The sequence below is a fragment of the Ambystoma mexicanum genome, chromosome 11 (genome assembly GCF_040938575.1).
Source record: "Ambystoma mexicanum isolate Mex_15411 chromosome 11, UKY_AmexF1_1, whole genome shotgun sequence".
Taxonomy (NCBI): domain Eukaryota; kingdom Metazoa; phylum Chordata; class Amphibia; order Caudata; family Ambystomatidae; genus Ambystoma; species Ambystoma mexicanum.
The window spans coordinates 260,822,438-260,848,085 of record NC_090934.1 but is presented as its reverse complement, the minus strand read 5'-3'; positions in this window follow the sequence as shown (position 1 = coordinate 260,848,085).

Genomic DNA, 25,648 nt, shown 5'->3' with positions numbered 1-25,648 from the left:
ACACCAATTAATCAAACCAACTCAGTAAAATGGCAAATTTTGTTTACTGTTTTATTATCAATTGTATAAAACAGGGAGTTACAACGGACATCAACGGACGTTGCACAGCATTCTGTCAAAGCATTGCATAAAAAATGACACTTTTATAGTAAAAATTCATCATACTGTGTGGCAAATAAGAAAAACCTACAGGGGGTTGTGGTTGGTTCAAGGGGAACATCTAAGTATACTTTCTATAAGGGATCTGTTTGTGATTGGACGCCTACTGTCAGGTGGACAACTCATGCCCACCCCTAGTGCAAGTCATCTTCAACAGTTATTCGATACACAGTACATCATTGCTCTCAAACTATAAGGCCCTTCGTTATATGGCCCTCTACAATTGGTTGGCATGCTCGTGCCCTTCTGGAACATTTGGCTCCCTAGCAGCACTTCAGCTCATACCCAAGGTGCCAGGAGGTGGCCTGCATTGTACCCCCCCACCCAATAAACCCAACATCTGTCATCACCCATGCCTTCTGCCATGAATATTGTCTTTGAACTTGGCCTTGCAATGTATTCTCATCGCTGGGAATATAAGGGAGTACAGGCACACACTTATCATAGTTCTAGAACTGCATGCCTGACTCTATTTCCATCCTTGGCTCACGTGACAGGAGACCGGAATTCGTCCCATTTTTGCAGCATTTAATTGTCTTGAATTAATAAACTTGGCATTCATGGTGTTCTTTCTTTGCACCTTAACAAGGGATAATTCAGCGTCTTACGGTTGCTTTTCTTCAATGATAGATAACCAGTTCCTTGGCAGCTCCAGCCTTGACACCAGGCCCGACAGCCCTTCTCGATTCTTCCATGATCTCAGCTGCTTTTCTGCTGCTACACAGCCCTCAGCTCTTCTCTTCATGGGGTTGAATTTACTAAAGTTGTGACACCGATGTCCAGCTTCTATATAATGGTGGCTCCGCCTGCAGTCTATTCACTACATATAGCCAATTTCTATGACCACTTAGTGTACTTGTGTTACTGCATCTGTACAGTTATCGAATGGTTTGCACTTTCTGCAGTGCTCTTCACACGTGCAATCTTTATTTCGCACACAAAAGTTTACTTGATTCTTTACTTCGTCATCAGTTTCGTTAAGGGCCATACGTTCTCTTCTTTAGCCAGTCTTCTCAGTGCGTCATGCTCTTCTCTTGTGATGTCACCAACTTCTCTTTCTCTGTTGTCATATTCCTTCGGGACTTCCTTCAAGAGATTGTCATCTCTTCGGGAATACATCTGATAGGGTTTTCTTAGAGGATACCTTTTCTCGAAGATTCGACGCAGAATAGTTACACCTGCTGGTGTCAAACATGGCACAATTTCAGGCTGCCAGCATACAGGTAGTAGGGGGGCGGGACGTCCTGCAGAGGCATTCGGCTGCTACTCTACACTGGGTTTCTTTTCAATTAGTTTCTAAGTTAGCCCTAAGCATGTGCTCCTTGAGCCCTCCTCAATTATCTCCTTTTTCTTTTGGACTTCTATGTTACAGTTCCTGGGCAATCCGGTCCTTGTTACCCTGAACCTGGTCTGGACCTTCTACAATGCTCTGTGAATTGAACCTATTGTGAGGAGAAATTCTGCTTGCTAATTGGATACTGCAGCTGTACTGACCTACGGTTTATATCTGCACCTTGTGCTTTTCCCCCTGTCTTTGATTTATCCTGGTTTCTGTCTGCCCAGGGGTGTTCCCATCCATCCGTGGACAGAGTGGATTCCTGGAGGGATCCGCCTTACCTCTTGCGACCTGCTTGATTTCATTATGACCAGGTAAGGTATGATTCCAACACACAGGCAATATTTCTGTGATTGAGGAGGACTACCTTTGCCTCCCCTCGGTAATTGCCTTTGATGACGCCAACCCCCATATTCCGGGATGTTAATGGGATAATCCTAATTTAGAGGAGATCCACTCATATGTCCCCTCTGGAACTTCCTCCCGTAGGCCTGTCTTAAGATTGGTCACTCCAATTGGTTGGCTTAGAAGTGGCTAATGAAATATATATAAATCAAATGCAAAAGGAAACGTATTGTTGTGAATCATGTTTCTCTTTCATTTTGGAAAAATGGTTTGCTAATAAATTGCATTTCTAAACAGAGGGTTAATAAGTGTTTTTTTATTAGAAAAAACAACAAGCGTCAAAGGCTACTCAACATTGCTAATGTTTGTTTCTCTTCTTCTCTTTTTCTTCCCTTCTTCTCTCTCCCACCATCTTTGCATAGGTTACTGCCATTAGGGACAATAGTATATGTATTGGTGAAAATAACCGTGAATTTTGTGCAAGATATTGTGCCCTGAAGAAGACCTAGCAGATCGAAACACGTGTTGGCACATTGGCACATCTTTTGTAACTTGTCGGGACAATTTAGTGCCATGAGATTTCCAATGGATATAGGAATGTTCAGTACTATGTAAATCTTGTATGTTGATACTTGTACTGGCACAATTTGCTGGTGCTCAACTGTATTATTTTAAATCTCTAATTCCCACAATTGTACTGGCACATATTAAATGTGGTCTACTTTGAAGAGTGAAATTGTTTGCAATATTATTTTTTGTGCACATCGCGTATTTGTGGAACTATTGTATAGTCGGTCTTTACTAGGGGCTTGCGTCGGTGTGGAGCTATCATCTCCTCATCTCCATGGCCCTTGCAGTAGCTCTAGTGGGGACTCGGGCAGTCTTAGTCAGTTGTACTATTCTTACCATCTCCTTTGGCTATGGGTGACCTCTATGGTCTGAACGATCCCACAATGACACTATGTGTTACAGATGGCCTCAAGAGCACACCAAATCTCAAAGACAGTTCAAGGGTTTTTAGTAAATATTTGGATAAAGTCTCATTAAAGGCCGTCCTATCTCTCTCTCACACACACACTCTCTGTCTCTCTTTCTCTCTCACACTCTCTGTCTCTGTCCCTCTCTCTTTTTCGTTTTTCCCCGGTCTCCCTCCACCCTAACTAAGACTTCCCTGAATCCCAAGATAATTAGTAGAAAGCAGTAACCCCTATTGTCTAAAAATCTGCCAATGTAGTGGCAGAGGCCAAAGGCCACTGCTTTATCTCTTTATCTCGTGTAGAATCGTCTATGTGAATTCTTGCCTGGGATCCCACAGGAAAAGTGATCTTAAGTGTTGGTGCCTACCAGTCACCCAATTCTCACTCTGTCTTTACCTCTCATGCCCTTGCACTCCTCATCCTGATGTTCCTTTCTTCCTTTCCCTTCCTCCTACCTCCTACTTGCCTACGTTCTCTTCCTCTCCCTCTCTCTGATGTTCTTCTGTCTACTTCTACAATCTCTCTCTGTACTAATCATCTCCACTCCCTTCTCTACTACTCTCCCTTCCCTTTATCCTCCATTACTCTCTACCACACTCTCCGCCCACTATATATATACCACACTCTCCTCCCACTATCCTCCACTACACTTGCCTCCCTACTACACTCTCCTTTCACAACTCCCTACTACTCTCTCCTACCACTAGTCAACAACACTCTACTTCCACATCTCCCCCACTCCACTGCACCCCCTTCTCTCACAGTCACTCTCCTTTCACCCTCACATCCACATGGTTCCCCCATTCTCGCTTACATCACCTACTCTCACACTTAACATTAACCGCTCTCTCCACTTCCTTTGCACGTCTCTTAGTCCACCTTCACCTCCCTTAACCTCACCTGAGCAAACTACACTCACCTGTTTCCTGCATCCCTTTTTATTCACCTCCTGCCGTCCCATTTTCTTTGCCCACCTAGCTCCCAGGCCAATCTCTATCTTGCTTTTCCCCCAGCATCATGTCATACAGGTGTGAGGCTTTAAAGCACCTTTTAAACCCTGTGCCCTTTCCATACACGGATCCACCGGAGTTTCGCAAAAGGGGCTTGTGACCAAAATAGTACATTTCAACGTTTTTTAAGCAATCTTGATTGTCCTGATCGCTGGTCTGTAATGTGTCCTGCTCTGCTGGCTCGATTATTACTGCAGCTTCACTTGCGGGTTAGTTACGTGATTCTTTCTGTGTCACAAGGACTTTTTTGCTCTGAAGTCCTGAAGTGGAAGAAAGAAAATGCTGGCCAGGACAGGTTAGGGCAGATATAAAGCGAGCAAAAGTGATACTTTGCATTTGAAGGTGGGCACATTTAGAGAGGACAGAAACTGGGACCCTTCCAATTCCCTCACTCCACCTCTGTGGCAAGACGGGCTCTGGTAAACACCCTGGTTGGCCTCCTGTCCCTGACCCTGTCACATACTCTGAAATGGCAATAGGCTACAACAAAAAATGTGTAGCTGGAAAATGAGTACTAGAAATTCAAGAAAGTATGAGAATTCAAAACGCATCTATGTCGTTCTTCACTGTAGACTGTCAAATTCATGGAATAAAAATAAATGTGCATTTTTGAAAATAAGCTAATTCCACTAATTTACAATGTGCATGTGTTTGAGGAGTTGACCAACCTGGTGAAAAAAACATACTTTCACATATCATGAACCCAACAGTCCCCGAATCTCTATCTCATAAAACTCCAAACTTCCTTGGAATCCCAGTGCATATATAAGCTCAACACATACTCTTATGTGTCATTTCCCTCTAGAAAATAGTCCTTATATAATGAGCCAACATGTATCCATGCTAATAGAAGCAATGAGCTTGTCTAACGTCTCCTCTCCCACCTTCCACCCTCTTGTGCTATTCTTCCAGGCAGACTACAGACTAGTTATCCCTGCTGGGGGCACAATACACCCCAGACAAGGATGTGTCGCTTTGAGACTGCCACTGTGCCGATTCAGTGCAGTACAAAAGCATAAGAAAATAACATAGCATAGCATATCATTGAGCAATTATACTGTAACAGTATACACATTAAAATGCAAGCCATTGATGACAACATGTGCTATGTTATGAGGATTTGTAGAGCACACTTATACCAAAGTCATTTTGGCGCTGAGGATACAACAGGAAGGCTAGACAGAGTAAAAGAGTCATAAAACTTGAAAAGATAGATCTTGAGCAGGTGACGAAAGTGTAAGTGGTCTTTAGTAGTCCTGAGTTGGAGTGGTAAGGTGTTCCAGAGTTTGCCCACTACAGTAGCAAAAGAGCGTCTACCTCTCCTGGCAAGATGAAACTGAGGCACTGAAATCAGGCAAACATCCTAAAAGCGAAGTGACTGCACCAGGACTAAGGAGGGAAATTCACCTGTACAATTTGGCACCCAGGACATACACAGAGGTTTAAACGAGATGCATTTGGGAACAGTAGGCCAGTGCAAAGAGCAGAGCGTGGGAGAGATGTGAGAACCATAAGAGACACGTGTGGCAACACTAGCTGCCAGGTTTTGAAGAAGTTGAAGACGACGAGTAAGATACAGGGGATTACAATAGTTGATCCGACTTAAAATAAGGGCTGCGACAAAAGAGCACAGAGATGGGAAGGAAGAAAACAAAGGCCCTTTCGAAGAACCTTAAGTGACCAGCCTGGCAGATAGAGCTGACTTGCGCCGTGGTGGAAAGAGAGGCAGAGATTTTTAAGCTTATCTGAACATAGCACATTTGGTTGGGACCTTGCTGTAGAGATGGGTGTGGTCTCTGAGTCACAGGTTGGAATCTTGATCGGGGCTGACATGGCGTTTCATTCTATCAATGTCAATAAAACAATTATGTCAAGTAATTATATTGCCTATTAATAACATGGAGCAACACAATACCATTGGGGCCTGTTTTAATTGAGAACACATTCTGGCACTATACACCTGTGAAGGGCTTACTTACTTGCCATTTAATATATCCAATCCCCATGCTTATGGGGAAACAAAGGGGCAGATCTCCAGTCTACTGACTTTTATTCGGGTGTCAGGGGCAGATCTTAATAAGGATGAGATTTCCCAGCTAGCAATGCAGGGAAGCGGTATAACGTGGATTGTTTAGCCATATCATAGTTGTCTGCATAAAGACTAACTTCTGAGTGAGAATATTTTGAAGGTCGGCAAAGGTAGTTATTTTGACAAATGACTTCACATTTTTGTCATCTTACACCACCCCTTCATTTAAATCAATGTTTGAGTTTGCAGAAACTGATCTCCCCTATTGTCTGATGTCAGATTTGAGATGTTGTACTATTGCTGTTTTTTAGATCATGCCATTGTGTTCTCTTGCACAATAGTGAAGTTTATTTTCCGATTATAAATGGAGGCCTGCTATTACCACATTTGCAAGGCGATGTGAGCCTGGAGTCTAGGACTGGTTGAAAATCTCACACATTACCTTTGACAACCCGCCGCCTTCAGAATGGCTACAACATCCCAACAAAGCATTATGTATTGCAAAGTGGTCCCATCGCACATCTGCACCTCCATCTAGCTGTGGCTTTTCAGCTGTGAGCGAATGCGTTCTGGGATTTGAAGGTTTGCTTTTTCATAATTGTAGGTCTGGAAAATCATCAAATGCAAAGTGCTGCTGGCTACTGTGAGAAGCTCATGGTGACTGACACAAGTGATCACAGTTCAAGGGTGTTTATTGAACAATGAATGCTGTATGCAGGTTGGAAAAAACCTAATCTAAAACTATATCTAAGATGGGAGCATGCGTCGACCATCAACTGAAAAATAAGGCAGTCCTCGTGGCATTGTGTCAAAACAAAATGGCCTATACTAAGAAACCTATTGCCAAACCTCACAACTAATACAAAAAGGGGTGTAGAACAGTTATCAAGAAAAGGAAGAAGTGTTCTTAAATAAAATGTCAGGATGCGGTAGCCTGGGTCTCCCTTCCCCACGTTTTATGTACGGGTTAAGATGGGAGCTTGGAGCCTAGTACAGTCTTGGGCTGCTTCAGCATGAGACGACAGTTCAATGGCAGTTCTTAGGACCGTCGATGGGCAAGTCTCGTTTCCTTAGAAAGTCGCTTCCCTTCTGGGCCTGATGTGTTCAAATAACAAAAACAAAAGTTCCTTTAACAAATGAACAGTTTGGTTCCAATGTTAGGTGGGTGACGGGATAACCCCTGGGTCCCCCTCTTCTGTGCGCTGACCCTTGTCAAATGTTTATCACTTTTATGTAGGGTGATGACTTTACCCCTGGGTCCCCCTCTTCTGGGCGCTAACCTTTCTCAAATGTTTATCACAGTTTTATGTAGGGTGATGACTTCACCTCTGGGTCCCTCTCTTCTGGGCGCTGGTCCTTCTCAATCGTATTCCAAAATATATCACAGTTCCTTTATCAAACAACTTTGGCTGATAGCTTCACCCCTGGATCTCCCTTTGTCGTGCTTGGACCACCCTTCTTTTTATATTCTTGGGTGATGGCTTCACCCCTGGATCTCCCTCCGTTGGCTCAGACTCCTCTTGCCTTTTGAGGGATTTCGTCTCCCACAATTTCTCAGTGTGTTTTGCTTGGGTGATGGCTTCACCCTTGGATCTCCTTCGGTCAGGCTCGGAACCCTCTTTACTTTAGCGGGATTCAGTTACCTTGGTTTCTCAATGTTTACTCTCACTGTGAGATTCACTTCCCTTTCTCTCACACTTCTTATAGATCAAAGTCTTTCGATTGTACAGGGATTTTGCTCGACCCTCTGTATGACCACTTTGACCTATTTAGCTGGCCCTTCTAAGGCCTGCTGGTAAGTGTAGTTTCTCTCATATGGGGCTTGACCGGAGTCTCTTGAGTTAGCACTCACGTGGTGCCAGTTTCTCTCTGCAGTTGGTCTCCCCCTCACACTCTTTACAGTTCCTTCAAAGTTCATCAGCTTTGATTCAAAACTTGCCACTTTGCGATTCTCACTCAACACAGCCCGGCTCTTATCAGTTTCCCCTCGATTTACTGGCTGTGATGAACCGCTTAGCTGTTGGCTTCTCTGGAGTCAAGGCCGGTAACATGGACGCGGGTGCTTTCCTCGCTCCTGGGTATCGGCATAGGCTTGCCCCGTGTACCATTGACATCTGCTGCAGGACAATTGTGCTATTGTCCGTGGTCTTAGGCTATCTTCCACTAAGGATCTGTAACGAAAAGGGTAAGATCACTTCTCTCCTCACCACCCTCTAGATTCATGACGCTTTTCTCCTTCTCTCGAGCTGCTGCGCCTGCTTAGCCATCTCGTCGTGCTGTCTGTCGTGCTCGCCTTGCTCTTACTGCGCTCTCTTGCTTCACCTTTTATCCCTGTGGGGAAAAGGAAGGGCCGTCAGGTGTATGTGACTTGAGTCAATTGTCTGACTTTGCCTGACCCTCGGATTGGGACATGCCAGGTTCACAAGTTTAACATTAGTCCGTTGTCTATTGTGTGGTGCAAAGGTGTTTGTGTCGGAAAAGGTGGGGATGGAATGTCAGAATATCCTATCGGACGGGACAGGGAAGGTTTGAGAAATGGACGAGAAGGACTGGGATGAAGAACAGAACATAGGGAATGGTGAGAATTATAATTGTTGGTCACTTTCGACTGGGCGTTCCTAAAGTGACAATCAGAGGGACGGGATTGCTAAGGTCTGCGGGGTAAACGGGAATAGCTGAAGTTATGAAATACACAAAGGGGGTTGTGGGAATCGTAGTGTTTTGTCTGGTCAGGTTGGGAATGGGAAAAATAATAAGCAGAGGGACGGGAAGAAAAAGGATGGGGAGTATTCGAATGGAGACCGATGAAACAAGGATTCTGGGAGTTAGGCTTTTTGGGGGAAATGGAAGTTGGAATCTTAGGGGATTGGTTATATACGGGAGGGTTGTTGGCTTTCAGAAGAGGACGTTTATTGCATTGCAGGGAGATCGATTTGGTACAGCCTATAAAGGCTCCATAAACCTCGTCTTCCTCGTCCCTCTCGCCTGTATAATACTGCATCTCACCTGGGCTATTTCCCCAAGCATAACCCCGGGTTCCCCTACCCAGGTGATCCCCCCTCACTGGGCCACCCCCAGGAACTGGATCCAACAGCGATGGCTGTGTACTGGCTACCTAAATAAGTGATTCTCCAGGTTTTACTGGGAGAATTCCCTCAGGTTTCTCACACTACAAAACAAATACTGGCTTCTAGTCAGCTACTTCCCTGCCATTAACTACCTACTCTGAATAGTGGTTGTGAAGCATAGATATACGTTCACTTGCTTCTTGTACCTGCCTTGTTTGAATATTTGCATTCTTGTCCTGCACACTGAGCCCACTACAAGTGCAGGACAATAGGTAGTAGAATGCAAAAACAAAAAGGTCAACTGGACTGAAGCACTTCTCATTAAGGACATTGTTGCCTGTAGAATTGCACATCGAAATGCAGAGCACAATTTAAAGACTGGTGTCTGCAGCAATTTTATTTGTGAGCTGCTACATGCGACAATGTCCCATAGGGCCAAGAGATCTAAACCAAGAGATCAAGGTATGTCCATATGCATCAAGTGCTGCTTGTTTCTCTGCTTGTGATATCTATAGCTTTGCTTTCCTGTTGTAAAGGTGGAGCTGCAAGCGATGGAAGGCAAGGAATGGAGGTAGGGCTGGGTGTTCTGTTTACAGGTGACTTTGGGACAATGCGAGATGAAGATACACTCTTCAGTGGCTTTGTTGTATTATCAATAAAGGTTGCCCACTTTTTTTCCACTTGAAAAATACATGCAGGTTGAGCATTATTTAAAAAATGCATACAGCTTTTGCAGTTCCATCAGAAGTAATGTTTTGTTGTTTTCAAACAAGTAGATATCTTTGTACAAGTTATCTATTTGGTATTTTGTTTAGCAAATGAACCTTTCAGCTGAAGCAAACCATGGTAGTACCTTTTACATGAAACGGCCACTTAAGGTGAACTTTCCCCTGTGACTTTTAACCCTTAATTACTGTTTGCCGGGCCACACTTAACTGAACACAAGCATGTAAATCACAGCTCCAAGAAGAGCACACAGAATATAGACTTGAAAGCAAAGCTGGAAGATTTCATGAACCCCAGTGGTGACCCACATTGCCAGTTTAAGACCTACAGGACACCTTATAGGCCTAAGAGAAAACTTTTAATCTGACACCAGTGTAAACATGGTTGGAGGGGGGCCCTCGCCTTCCCTACACTCCGGCCCCCTTAGACCTCCCCTCCCCCCGCCCAGGTGAGGACTGGCAACCTTTTACCTGGTTCGGCAGGCAGGGGGCAAGCACAATTTTCTGTCAAAGTTCACAATGCAGCAGCCACAACTTCCAGAAAAACTAAACTCAATACCAACCTTTCCTCACCAACACATTCTCAAGTATGTTTAGTATGCACTATTGACACTACCTTCCTTTTATGCAACATATCTTTCAGCTATGTTTGTGATTTCTTAGAGACCCATGCCCCAACGTAGTAAAAGGATTTGACCAGGATAATGAAAATGTGATCAAATTGGAAAGCTGGGATTGTAGCCCAGTTTTCTTTGTGTTCCTGTTTGCAATTTAACAGAAGTCTGCACCCCCTACCTTCCATCCCATCTTTAGTTTTAGACCAATGTAAAGATGTGGGAAGCTAGAGAATTCATTGGTAGAGCCAAGCCAGAGCTGCTTTTGGGGGTTTGGCTTTGCAGGAGCTAGGATGGCAAAAATACCCATACCTGGCTTCCTGCGCACCCACAATATAAAACCTATACCTGGCATTCTGTCTACCCACCTCCATCCCCCCACAACATGCGGCCCTCACTTGGCATCCTCCCTCCCCACCAGTACACATTATATAAAGGATTAATTATCTATGGAATAACACTATAGATTATAAACCCATATAAATGAAACGTTCCTTACAGATAGTTAAGGAAAATAAGGCACAGTAATGAAAAGTCATTTGTTCAGGATCACTTAATGTGTGAAGTATAGAAGGCAGCGATTTGAGCTCAGTTTCAGAGTTGCACAGTTTGAAATTTAGACAGAATGGGAAACTTAATCTTTTTCTGTTTCATCTTCAATTTAGAACCAGAAAAACACTCTCCACAAAGTTATTAAAGTTCTAAACTAGTACACTTTTCAATAAATCTGTCTTTCAAAGCACCAAGTCACATGACAATGCAAACTGACAAAATGTACGAGAAGTCTTCATTGAAACATATGTTCATAAGGCAAGTATGCATCACTTTGTTAGAACAAGAAAGGGATCAAGTCAGTCCCACCATCAGGGGAATTGGCTTGCAGGTCAGTCACACATCTGAGCAACAGTCACTCAATCTGCTCACCTATCATTTTAGATGTGTACCCCTGTCTCAATTACTCTATTTTCCTTACACTCTGTTGTCCTCCCTCTGCATCACATCCTCAATGCCCCTTCACCCACCTCTTCCTTACAATTAACTTTCAGACTTCCGTTCCCCTTTGGCACCATCACTTAACCCTTAGCTCAGCTCCCTTCATTTCCGTTACCCGCACCCTCTTACCTTGCCCACATTGCTCAGCCACTAATTCCTTGTAACTCAACCCTATCCATTGCCCTGGCTCACATATACATGGTAGATCACCATTAATTGCCATTCAGCCTCTGCCAGACACTACAAAAAGTTGTGGTCAGGGTCTTGCTGGTAATTGTAACCATGGGGTCTGCACTTGGACAAAGTAGAGTGAAAGAGGCTGAGTGGACTTGGATTTTATTGTGCTTCCAAGTTGCACTTTCTTGGAATGCTGGTTGCATATTTAAATTCATGGTCGGAGAGGGAACTTCAAGGGGTGTGAACTTAGGATCTGGTGACGGAGAGGAAATAAGTGGGACCTATTATATGTATTTGTGTTTTCAAGCAAGTACAGGTGCTACCCTTCAAAAAAAATGAACACCTTTTGATAAAGTACAATGGTAAAGGTGGGTGTCTCTGATGCCCCCTTCTCACCACCTGTCCCATGTAATTCCTAAAAGGGACACAATTGACTGTTAAGTGCATACAAATGACCAGTGATGGTATGAACCACTACTGCAGATGAACCACTTCCACCTTCACATTGAAGGTGCAAATGGTTGAAAACGTGTTTAAGAAAAATAGCTTTTTATGTTATCACTGGTGGAAGTGAATTTCTGTAATATTTCCAGATGGAGGTATTCCAAAAATGTCACCCGTGCCTGTGGCAAACTCTGAATTGGGTAGAATTTCAGAAATACCACTGGTGGAGTTGGTAACATTTTCCAGCCGTATTTCACAAAAAAATCTAACTCTAAATGACCCACCTAGTTTGTAACCTACTAAGAAGTAATACCTGAATGTTACATCTTCCTGTGTGTGTTTTTCAACTATACCCAAAAGTGAGTAATAAAAGCAAACCAACAGACATTTTATATAGCCACAGTAGTAATCTCAATGGGTGGTTCAGGGTGCTATTCATTTTGTAATAAACTCACAAGTGATCAAGAAATTCAACACAACATAGAGGAAGCAATCTTACTGAATCAAACCCAGGAGAAGCTCTAATAAGGTATGGACCCTTACTTCCTTGGCAAGTAGGAGTCACGGTACATTGCTGAGGATTCGAACAGACCAAAGGTGTATGGGCCACAATGGTGCCAACATTATCATCCAAGCTCACAGAATCTGTCATTGAAATGCGTGCATTGCCACTGAGAAGTATAAACATGCACTTGTGGCATCGGGTGTTCTGCCCCTCACTGTGGAGGCCCGAATACGGAGGCCATCCATGGATATCTGCAGCACTGCTGAAATAAGACGACTGACTCACTCCAACGGAAGTGAAGCCAAGCAGGCTTTTCCGCACTCGGCTCCTTCGAGACAGGCTGAAATTGGAAGGACATTGCCGGTTTTCATTTTTTGGGCATTTTGCAGCTCTGGCCCATGGAGCAATAGCCCAGCCAGCCGGGAGGGATGGGAGGGCATTTGCCCCTTTGCCCTCCTTCCCAGTCGGGCCCCCTGACACTGCATTTGCTGTACTCCAACTTGGGTCCTTCCTCTTCTCTATCTCTATCTCTACCTGTGGTGTTCCCCAGGGGTCTAACCTCTCTCCCTGGCTGTTCAAACTAATACCTGACACTTCTTGCCCACCGCATTGCCACTCTCTGCCCCAACTTTCATTGCTATGCGGAGGACACTCAGCTCATTTTCAGGCTCCCTAAATCCACCTCGTCTCCTTCTCTCATCTCTGACTGTCCTCCATCCAGGAGTGGTGTGCCGCCAATGTTCCCTGCCACTCTCTGGCCGGCCTCTCTTGGCCCTCTTCCTGCTCCCACCTGTGAGGCTAAAAACCTTGGTGTCATCTTCGACTCCACACTTTCCTTCTCTTCTCACATCTCCGACGCCTCTAAGAAGTCACACTACCAGCTGCACCTCCTGAGAGGTATTCTTCCTTTCCTCTCCTACCACCAGAAGCTCACTGTCTCCAGAGCTCTGGTTCTTTCTAGGCTGGACTACTGCAACAGCCTCTTTCTAAATCTGCCTGCCTATACTCTCCGTCCTCTGCATCTCATCCAAAACAGGAATACAAGACTTGTCCTTGGCCTCAAGCCCAGGGATTGTATCTCTCCAGGACTGAAATCTCTGCACTGGCTCCCAGTGGCGGCAAGGGTCAAGTTCAAGATCCTCTGCATTGTCCACAAGGCTTTCTGGGGCCTGGGACAGCAATACCTCCAACTCTCTCTAACGAAATATCTTCCTACTAGAGCTCTTCGCTCCTCCACCTCCAACTCCCTCAGGGTTAGTCGCTTCTCCAAGCAGCGAGTTGGTGGTAGATCTCTTTTTTCTGCTGGAGCCTTCCTCTGGAACAGCCTCCCTGCCTCTTTGAAATTTGAGGCAACCATCTCCGGTTCCGGAAGCACCTCAAGACCTTCCTCTTTGCTTCTGCTTTCTCTCCTCATCTCCCCTGCTGATCTCCTGGCTGAATCCTTATCCTTACTGGTTACCTGGCTACCCTCTGATCTCGGACCCAGGTCCACTCCCCGCTCCCTCGCCAGTTGCACACCTGCACTGCTCCCCTGGCAACCCTTGCACCCAGGGAGTGTTTCTGTATCTCTACAGCCCCTACTAGCATTTGACACCAAATGTCTGCACTTCCCTTGCACTTGCCACCAGCTGGCCGCACTCTTATTTATTGTCTTTATTTTTTTACTGTTATCCTATGTACTGCACTGGCCCTCCCCTTTCCCCCCTGCACTTTTCTCCTTCCCCCCTCTCCTGCACTTGCACGATCTCAATGTCAACTGGCCTAGTAGGATCGTTGTCTGTCTTCCACTGTTCTCCCCTCTCTTGCCTCATCGCGCCTTGAAGCACTTGTGTATAGGCGTGTTATAAATGCCATATATCATATCTATATGCAAGGTCAGACTAGAGCATACAATTGTCTCAGGCGCCAATGAAAAAGTGGCACAGTTGCAAATGGCAGTTCATTCCTTTTGTGACAGACTGAATAGTACCTAATGGGATTTTTTTTAAATAAGAATTGTGCATTTTGAAGGATATTTATTCAGTAACACTGGTCAAAACTACTAGCTGCATGGTGAAGTAACTTATCAAACTGACCCACATACTCCAAAAAAGTGTCCCACTTTGACCAAAAAAAATAGCCCATGCTAGCAATTTCCAAGTCCAAGCCTGTCTAAATGTGAGATAACCTTTCCCCGGTGTTGTAAATTTGTGCGCGCGTGCGTCTTTCTGTCCCATGCGCTGCTGCCGCTTTTGTTTCCTGTTTGTTATCGCATTCGCTGAGTGCGTAAGAACCTCAGAAGCGCACGCTCTGGCATTTGCTGTCGCCGCCCTCTCTATTTTACGACATCTCGAAATGCTTCTGCTGTCTGTGCTGTTCCTTTTGTGTGTGTCAGATGATTTTTCATTGGGGAACGCCCCTGTGTGATTCTGATACACCGACGATGCCCAGGTTGGTTGGACCTGCTCTCTGGCAGAGGAAGACTTGTAAACTGCTGTCCTGTACTTGTTGCCCCCACGTTCAATGAACTTCAAAGAAGTGTTATATTTTGCTGCCATCCTGTGGCACTATCGGGTAACGCTTAAATGTAACATTGGCAAACAGGCAGAACTTCCACAGAGCCTCAAAGGTTAGTCCAAATGAACATATAATTTAATCGGCCACTGCATGAAATGAAGAACCCACTCGCTTGAGTTATAAGGGTGCTGGAACTCATCCAGGGATTTCTTGACTATGCAGAGAAATAGGCTGATGGATAAGGTTATTTCTTTACATTTTTGCAAGTATATTTTGTTTTCCAAGATCACAAACTATCAAAAGGAATCGGGTAAAGCATTAAGACTGCAGTCCATACGTATTGAAAATAAATTAAATAAGAACACTTTAAAAAAAATGTGAAGACGGCAAACATGGAAGGGAGAAGCGTTCCATTAGGAATAACCAAGTCCGTACTACACTGGGCATTACATATTAAATTAGTACGGACTGCTTCTGCCATCACACCTGATTACATATATTCTCTCTCTCTCTGTCTCTCTCTCACACACACACTCTCTCTCTCTCTTTTTCTCTTTTCTCTCTCTATCAATGGGCGGAAGTAGCGGCCCTTTAGTTAAGATAAAACATGTTTCAACTGTCTTTTCCCAAAATTCTATTGCATATAACTTTTGACTCCATGGACGGATGTGGATGACATTTTCCATAAACGTTGTCTTGTACGGACCGTTCTAAACTGTACCTTTATGGGAAAATTCATCATTTGGTAAAAAAAGGTATTCCCATAACAAAAGCTCGTTTCAGCCTACTCCCATTCATATTCCAATAGAAAAAAGGTGCTTCTGCTGAACACCTGCATCGAGAAAACCGCTGGATGGATTTTCAACTTGTAGATGGAGAGTTTGTGGTAGAAACTTTGCAATGGTGCACTTAGAAAAATAAATGCGTCACAGGAACTGGCGAGTAAAAGGAAATAATAGAAGAGTGTTAGGAAGGATTTACACAGAGCAGGGCAGATCGGGGGACCTAGAAAGCAGGAGGAATGCACATGGAGAGTTGCAGTGGGGCTGCATTGTCAAGCGCTTTGACATTACCTCAATGATCGGCAAATGATGCATTACCATGGGAATGATTATAGCAGTAATACAAGGTGGCATAAAGGTGACCACCATATGTTTCCACAGGAATTTTCCAGGCACGACTACACCGGAAATGAAATAAGGGGGAAAATGAGGTATGGGCCATTGGTCAGTGCCCTGTGCACTTTTACTTGTATTGGTGCAGCGGGGACAGTGCACATGGCAAGTGGGATAGGATCATTTAATAGTGTGGGGGATATGGACAACGGCTGCAGGCCCAGCCCACTGCACTTGACCGAGGGTCATGCAGTCTATTTTGCCAAATTGTTGCAATGTGGAGAGCGGGCAACGACAGAGGGCGGTGGAACGTGTAGAAGGGCACACAAGGTTAATGATAGTTTGAAGGTGCTGGATAGAGCAGGCTTTAAAGTGGTTAAAGATTATAAAAAAGAAGATGGAGTGTATCAGAAGAAGGTGGAAGGAGATTAACAGGAGGTGTTAGGTAGGACGTGGAAACGTTTTCAGACAATAACATAAAGACTTCGAAGAAGAAACTGGAGATGGGTGTGGGAGAAGGAGGTGGCTGGAGAAGATAAGGAGGAGGCCGGAGAATACTGAGAATTGGTAGGAGGAAGTAACACAGAGAGCCAGGAGTATCAGGAAGGGGTTAAGGAGAATAAGGAATAGGTTGAAGAATACCATTGGAGGTAGTGGAACTAGCACATAAGATTCTCAGACCAGGAAGGTTCTGCTAGGTTGGACCTGTGCAGGTATTGGAGACAGGAGGAGGAACATACATATGGCAGGGAGTTTATGTGATGTGTAGAAAGGCGAAGGAGGGGTCAGGGACCTGAACCCTTGCAGAAGGGGATGGGCATGTCTGGGAGTCTCGGCTTCCAGTCCGAATTCCAGTAGATTAGCATCCCCCAAGGAGTGGAAATACCTGAGAGGAAGCTGGTGACTCTTCTCGTGTAAGACTGTACCTCTTCCTCTACTAGGGGGGGCTAACAAAACCAGCAGCCCGGAGACAGCCTATATGGTCACTTTAAGAAGAAGGGGTGGTGGAAACCTTAAACCCGAGGCTGAGTATCAGATACGCTGTACCGGTTATGTCCCCTCAAGTGAGTTTAAGACCTTCCTCCTGACAACGCCATGTAGGATAATACAATAAACCACTACACAATGGTATCAAGCGAAATGTCAGAAGCAATACCAATAGGTTCTGTCCCCAAGGCAGCAAAATAAAACAAGAGACCGTCTGTAAAGAAACCAAACACATCCCCCAACCTGCCCTCAATGTAAATGCAGAGAAAATATATACCCACACAGAGTACCTGTGTTCTCGAACAGAAAGCTGACTAACAAGGCAAAGGCGGATTAAAAGGAAACCAGGACTGCAAAGACGGGGACAAGCAAAGACCAAATACTTCACAAGGGAAGAAGTTCTGTAGGGTGCAATCTTCCACTTAAGAATGACAAAGGAGCAATCAAAAAAAGGGGAGGAAATCTCCAAGTTCAGGGCCCTTCTGAAGGGCGGCATGTAATTCAGAAAATCCAAAAGAAAATCATCACCACCACAAGCAAAGACGTCAAGCATGAATGGATTCTAGATCAAGAGTGTCTCTCGCCCATGTGTCCGAAGTGATTGGCAGACAAGGAAAAGGGCAATTCCTGTTTGGACCTGTGTGGACCGGGAGGACCCGGGCCTGTACCCCTGCTCAGACAACGGGTAAGCACACGCCAACATGTAAATCTGCGGATGGGCCTTTAATCACCTTAACCCAAACAGGCCCATCACTTAAGCGAGTACACAGTTGTACATAAATCAAGTTTATTGTACAAAGCTCCAAGGGGCAGTTTGATGGTGCTGCAGGACCAAACTAACCCAAGTCTCAACAATACAACATCAGTTGGCATTTTATATACTTTTTGCAACAATTAAAACACTCCCAGATACTCTATGACAATCCACTCCCAAATATGATTGGACAAAAACCTCTTCAAAGAAATCCCACCTTTTCCAAATTCTTCCGTTTTCATTGGCCAGTCTTATCTTGATTGTCATCTTCAGATCATATTCAGAACACACCTCTTCTTAGGATACGTCCATAGTAGACCATGACGCCAGTACATGGTTAAACAATGGTATTGAAAACATAATTAATTGCTAGCAATAACTGGCCTAAGGCCTTTAACTTTAAGTGTGGTTGCACATGGTCCGCTTGCATATTTTAGCAAATAGAAGGTCTGAATAAACAGGATCTCCTTTGAACCACTGATTGTGATCTCAATCCCCCAGACTCCTGGTGCTTCTGAAGAACTACTAATTCATGTGACCACAACTCCAGAACATACATCCTCCAATGACCTATAAAAACAATTAACCGCCAGATACACTGCCCTCGGGCCTCATTTTTATTATCACCAAACAAATGACCAACCGCCTCTAGCGACTTCAATACAATGAGCGAGATAACACCTGTTCCCTTGCGGGACTGTTAAATCATTAAACCTTGACTGTTCGTATTTTACAAACATTTTGGGATTCTTAATGTTTCCCTTTCTAACATCTTCCCATGTTTTTTGTTCCCTTTATTTTCTCTATATTCCCTATGTTCTCTTTTTCTTTCCTATTCCCTCATTTCTCTTCCTTCTTTCTTTTAATCTTTTTGTTCTTGTTTTAACAATTTGTTTCCCTTTTTTACTATCCCAGTCTTTTTTCATGCTGATTTCAACATCTTTGATTTTCTTGAATCTCTTGTCTTTCCTTTTTCTTTTCTAATTTTGCCATGCTTTTCCAAGGTACAAAATTAAGATTTGGAAGACAGGAGCTAAAACCAGCTCTTGGGTATCAGATGTCATGTGTTTATAGTAGCTACCGCTGAGTAAACAGGAACTAGTACTAAACGTACTGGAGATCTAACTCCAATGAGATGCACCTTTTTCAATTTTTTCCATTACATATGAACCATTATGCTTTGAATGTCCTCCAGATGTGTACTATATAAAGGAGAGAATGAGCGAGGTCATGGGGTACCTGGCTGATTAACGAAAGGTGCACACACTCCTATGGGGGTACAAATGACTCCTAACACAAATGTATCAGGACGCTTTAAAGTACCACAGTCAGATTTTAATGAAACTGTAGTTTTTGTGTTAGTAGATACACTTGACTGAGGTTTTACACAAGATACAGCAGTATTTACACATATATGGTTTAGTAACCAAATAGTACATGGCAAATGCAGAATATTTGCAGCGTCTTTTCAATGCTTGCACATCCACTGAGGGGTCCTTGGGACGGAGACCAGTGGATTTAGTGAGGTGATAGCATGTAGCAATCAGCAAATATGCATCTGGACAATGTAGAGATGAACAAAGACAACATGGGACAATATAACAGTCAACAAGACAGTGTTTCGGCCAGGAAATGAGCTGAATTAAGCTCTGATGGTGTGGCCTTCATCAGGACGGGATATTCCAAAACGTGGAGTATCTTTTGGGGTCGGAACTTGGGTGCGCTGTGACTTCAGCGGGTGGCAGTGTCAGAAGTACACTGGAGGATTTTTGAGGTCCTAGAAGTGGCCATTCCTTAGGGAAGCATGTTGACGCCCATGGTAGGGAGGAGCAGGCTAGCGTGCTGGGTACGTGCGGAAACCGCAAGCTGGGAGGCGGCAATGGCAGGAAGGAAGCGCTGCAGGGCAAAATGCCAGCGGTCGCGGTCACAGGATGTGTTCGGCCAATGTGTGCCTCCAGATGTGTACTTCATTATTCTTCATATACATTCCTAAACAGTCACAGTGATATCAGATAGGTATTTTTGTATGGTACCAGTTGGCCTGGAAGTAAATTCTAGCTTCTAAGCTACATGTGCGAGTTTAATAGATCCCATTACCTAGTAATTTCCAATCATGCCCTTCTTTTTTTTCTCTTTGTTTCTCTCTCTCTAAATCTTGCAGCCTGTTTAAACAGTATTTTTGGTTCCTGGTTTAAACAGTATCTCATTTTATAAAATGTACCTTATGATTTACTAACAGTTATATTTTTCGTTTTTAAAGGATGTTTTTATTATGTATGTTCTGTGATAAATCTGATGATGTCATCACTCCTTTCCCTGAGGTAGCCTCTCCCTATGTGGCCAGGGGACAGCAACCGCTACCTGATCCTGACCCTGGGTGTGGCTATATGTGGTAGGGCCACCGGAGGGAGGCAACTCTCGGGGGAATGACATGACCTCAGTGGGGGAAAATCACATGCCCTCCATTCCCTCTTGCAGATGTTCCCGCCATTCCTCATGTCTTGATGGCATACTGTAACACTTTTCCTCAACCTCTTCCCAGACCCACTCTTAGTATTCCCCAACCTGACACAAGGGCTAGGAAATCAACTACTGAGATGAGGAAGAGGCAGGGAGCAGTAACGATCACTCCCAATAAGATCTCATACTAGCTTCCTCAATATCATATAAGGGATGGCATGGTAACCACTGTGACGAGGAATAGGGACAGAATAATGAAGATCACTAAGATCGGTAGGACACACAGTGGTCTAGTCTTTGGAGATTATTCAATCATACTGGGAAGTTTAATACCAGCACAGCTGACAGCAAGCAGAGAGAGCACACTGGGGAAGAGGACGCCGTGGGAAATAGTGTTGAGGCTGATCCAAACAGCAGAGGAGGAAACTGGAATGCATTCAGCTCACTTCCGGGAGCTCAAGGCAGCGGGAACCGCATATACCAGAGAAGGACACAGTGAAGGCACAGCGGCAGACACGTTGCACACCGAGCCAGCAACACAGAGGAAAACGAAGCAGAGAAGTGTGAGGTACACTAATAGCACTAGGTAAGCCCAGGGAAGGTGGAAGGGTTACCTAAAAGTATGCGCCGCTTCATAGAAGCAACACAGGAACAACGTGAAGATGTTTACACTGCATGTAAATCGTGCCACAAATGGGTCGCTGAGCCCATATACCGAAAGAGACAGAACTGATAAAGAAAGTTAAATAAATTTGAATGGACTTGGAAAAGGGGCAACATCCCATTGTATGAGAAAGAGAGGCATTGTTGAAACGAACATTGTTAAGCAAGGAACGATGCAGTCATTTTGGGCTAATATCCTTTCATGGATGAAAGGGAAAAGTAAGTACAATAGATGAAGAGAAGTGTTTAAAAGTAATTGTGTGAAAGTCCTGGCAAGCGAATACACAGGTGAAACCAAGTATTTTGTTTAAAAATAACTACGTGGGATTCCGGAATGTTGGGCAAGGTGACAGCAGCTTGAACCTGCAACTCCTGGTCTCCTCCCTGAAGCTATTTTATTATTGATTATGAATTTAAAAAAAAGATTCAAGAACCAAGAAACCCAACCTCTAAGAAACAAAAGCAACGATTGGAGATGGATTAAGACAATCCCAGTAGCCAAGACATTTATAAACTCCTGAGACAAGTGGCATTGGACATGGTTGAAGTTAAAAGTACCTTGACTGAACTGAACTCTAAGGTTTGTCACCTGGATGGTAGAGTGGAGGAATTGGAAATGAAATCGATTTCTATGAGCTCTGAGATGGCAGGAAGCTATAGGGCTTACACCATTTTGAGGAAAGATCTCCAAGGTGAGAAAGATCGGCGGCTGGAGATGGACCTGAAGCTTCGGGAAAGAAATGTCAGGCTGATTGAGGTTGAAGAGGATCCTGATCCCAGAAATGAAAACCTGATTGTGCTGATATTAGGAATATTTAAAGAGTGATATGGTATGGCTTTCAAGGAGGAGGATTTTGACCATGTTTATCGAATTGGCAGACTACCAGGCTCTAAACCTAGGCATGTCATGGTGTCCTTTGTCCTGGCAAGAAAGAAGGAGAGCTTATTATATGCTGCAAGGATTAAAGGATCTGTCTTTTACAATGGGAATTCTTTATATGTTTACCCGGATAATCCTAAGGAGATATTAGCAGCCAGGAGAAACTTAAAGGGTGTGAAAGATCTTGCTAAAACCCTGCAGGTTAAGGCCTTTCTGAACAAGTACAATTCTTTAACTGTACTGTTGCCAGATGGGGAAAATGTCACCTCAGACCCGAAGGAGGCTATGTTATGGCTGGAGGCTCTTAAAGATTCACGTGTTAAGATTGTGGATTAACTTCAACATGTAGCCGTTATTTATATGTATTTATTTTTATTTATAAAAAAAGGAGAACAAAAAACGTGGGTTAAATACAGCAAGGTGGCGCTGAGAGCATGCTTCAGTTAAACGTTGTCGATTCCAAGTGTTTACCTTTAAAATGCGGCTTTGGCTCGAGGATATGCTGCTGACGAAACAAGGCATCTTGGAGTAAAGTCCCTCTTACTAAACGAGATCGGCTGATTTTTCTGTCCAAAGAGCTCTACGCGGCATCACATGGTGGCCTCCGTTATACGTGACACTCAAATCAATGGAGAACAGGTTTCCTCAGCCGGATTGGATTACGGGACATATGTGAAGTGGCACCCGGATAGCTCCACCCTCGTGAGGGAGGGGGTCAGAGTGCTCTGGATGCGTCTTTGATATGACAGTCCACATGGATTTCATCGCGGTGGTTAGTGCGCGTCGCCGGCTCCTGCTCCCACGACACTGTTGATTTACAAGACTGAGGTATTCAAGAGTGTGACTACCAGTCGATATTGCGACCATCGGACATGATGGCTGAGGGGAGTGGGATATTCCTGTAAATTTGCGAGACATTCACTGGGGTGCCTACACCCTTAATGGAATATTTATAGTGTTGGAAGGGACGCATAGTTGACTGGTGTGCACTTGCCTAATGAGAGACATGGAGGTCTATATGTGATGGATGAAGTAACAACATGAGGTTATGGCCGGATGTCTGATCAACACATTAATGACTTGTGGTCTGTACGAGTTAGAATTTACCTAGTGAGAGCTTTCAATTTGGTGGTAAAACGGTGATGCTGCAAAAGGGTGTTAAACAACAACAACAACAACAACAGCTGATTGGTTTATTTACATTTGTATACATCAGTTGTTTGTGTTTTTTTTTTACACTGTTTTGAACTTCTGTCAGAGGGGATTTTAGGGGTAATTGGTCTATATATCTTGCAAGTACCTCATTAGTTGTGCATGTGGGGTTTGTTCTTAGTGTTTAGGATATTTGTTTGCTTAAAGTTTTCTAATTTTTATTTTGATGTGTTCTCCAAGTATTCACTTGCTTAGATCCATCTGCAATTTTCCGACTATGTGTTTGTGTGTATTTTCCCCTCCTTAGTTAATGATTATATTTTAGTGTGATAGTGTATGGGGGACCTTATACATGACAGATATTTATATGAGCAGTATGAGATTTCTTGCAATGATTTCTGCCAACAGCCCAAACAGTCTATTGTTGGGATTAGGTGGATTAAGGCCGGTTCGGAATGTTCAGTATTCTGTATTTTATTTCTTTATAGCTGATAAAAGATAATAGGTTACATGATTTAAAATAGGGTTGCATTCTATTATTTTTATTGTTTTTGTTTTACTGGATTCCCTATTTATCCGGTGTTTTCACACATTTGCATCGGGCGGTGTAACAGTGCTGTTTGTGACCTACGCATATGTTCTGGGGTATGTCGCAAATCTTGATTTGGTATTTCATTTAGTGTTTGGGAATGAACTATATGTTTTCTGATATATAATTAGGAGGGGGAGGCCGGGAGGTTTTCTTTTTTTTTTTAGCTCTTGTTGACGTTGGATTCATACTTCTGTTGTAGGGGGAGTAGGAGGGTTTTTTATTCTAATACATGCAGAATTGTTGAACTGTTATTTTTTTATTATATTACACAAGTCTTTGTAATGCCTTCTGGAAACGAGGACCTTTTGTCTGTCTCCTCTTGGAATGTGAATGGTCTTAACAACCCAGTCAAATGACAGACTATTTTCAATTGTTTGAATGATATGCATAATGATGTTTATTTCCTTCAAGATACACATTTGTTATAGGATGAGGTTAATATATTGCGTAGACGGTGGGTGGGGGATTTATATGTCTCGTGCTACACCTCCAAGAGCAGAGGGGTGGCAGTTTTGGTGCGGAAACATGCCCCGATTAATGTGTTACAATCACGCTCGGATGATGAGGGCAGGATCATTATTCTTTTGGTTGACATTCAAGGGGTTAGGACAGTTCTTTGTAATGTCTATGCTCCCTCATTGGATGATGGATCGTTTTTTGGAAGAGTGGCTCAGATGTTGCAGGATTTTGGATCTCCGAATATTATTCTGGGGGGAGATTTTAATCTAACTATGGATCATACCTTAGATCGTAGTGGGCCACGTGCAAATCAGAGAAGAGACCCTACGTTTTGTTCCTTAAGGTCACTTGTCACAGAGTTTGATTTGAAAGATTGTTGGAGATTACATAATTCAGACTTGAGAGAATATACCTTATATTCAGGTTCTCATGATACACATTCTCGTATTGATATGCTTCTCATGGCTGGGTCTATGACTCCGAACCTAGCGAGTTGTGAGATTGGTAGTATTGCAGTTACGGTCCATGCTCCAGTGTTTTTGAGTGTGAAACTGGAGTTTGATACTCGCAGGTCGTTTTGTTGGAAAATGAACACCTCAATTCTACAGGATGAGACAATTAGAGAAAATTAGATCTGAGGCTGAACACTTTGTTGTGGAAAACAGAACAGATGGGCTTAGTGTTAAGACCGTCTGGGAGGCCTTTAAATGTACAATGCGGGGCCTTATTTTGTGATTGTCTAGTAGCAAGAGGAAAAATTTGGAGAGGTAAAATCTGGATTTGGACAAACGTATTAAATTGATCTCGAATGATTTGATAAGCGACCCTACTAACTTGGAAAAGAGGATGGCGCTTAGAAAATTGCAGAGAGAATTGAATGCCAGATTGAAAGTGAGATCTGAAAAGGACTTGTACAGGCTAAAATGCTCTTATTTTGAATATGGGGAAAAATGCGACCGTTGGCTTGCTTATAGATTGCGACAACAGCAGTCGGAAAGGGCCATCACCTCTGTAAGGGGGATGAATGGTCTGGTGACATTTGACCCTAAGGAGATTAATGTGGCTTTCAAGGAATATTATATGAAGCTATATCAGAATGAATTGGGTATCAATGGTCTTGATGAGTCTTTTCTAGATGGTTTGGAGATTCCTAGAGTGGATGATTTGGAAAAATCAATTTTGAATGTAGGAGTGACTATGGATGAGTTGAGATCTACAATTGGGAAGCTGAACTCAGCCAAGTCTCCTGGGCCTGATGGTTTACCTGCTGAGTTTTATAAAATCTTACCTGATTCGGCAGTGGAACTTTTGCGGGATATGTATACGGAATCTAGGGAGCTGGGTCTTCTTCCGACTTCTACCAACCATGCCACTATATCGGTTTTTCTTAAGAAAGGTAAAGGCAGCAGCTTGACATCTAACTATCGTCCGATCAGCCTAATAAATACAGACAACAAAATATTGGCGAAGTTGTTAGCCATACGCTTGGAACATTTACTAGTGAAGCTGGTGCACACTGATCAGTCAGGTTTTGTTCGAGGTCGTAGACCATCTAGTAATATTAGGAACTTGATGATGATGACACATGCCCAAAGCTTGGAAGATGATGTGGCCATGTTCTCATTGGACGCGGAAAAAGCGATTGATCGAGTTGACTGGAAGTATCTTTTTTCGGTCTTACGTGCTATGAACTTGGGAGAGGACTTTA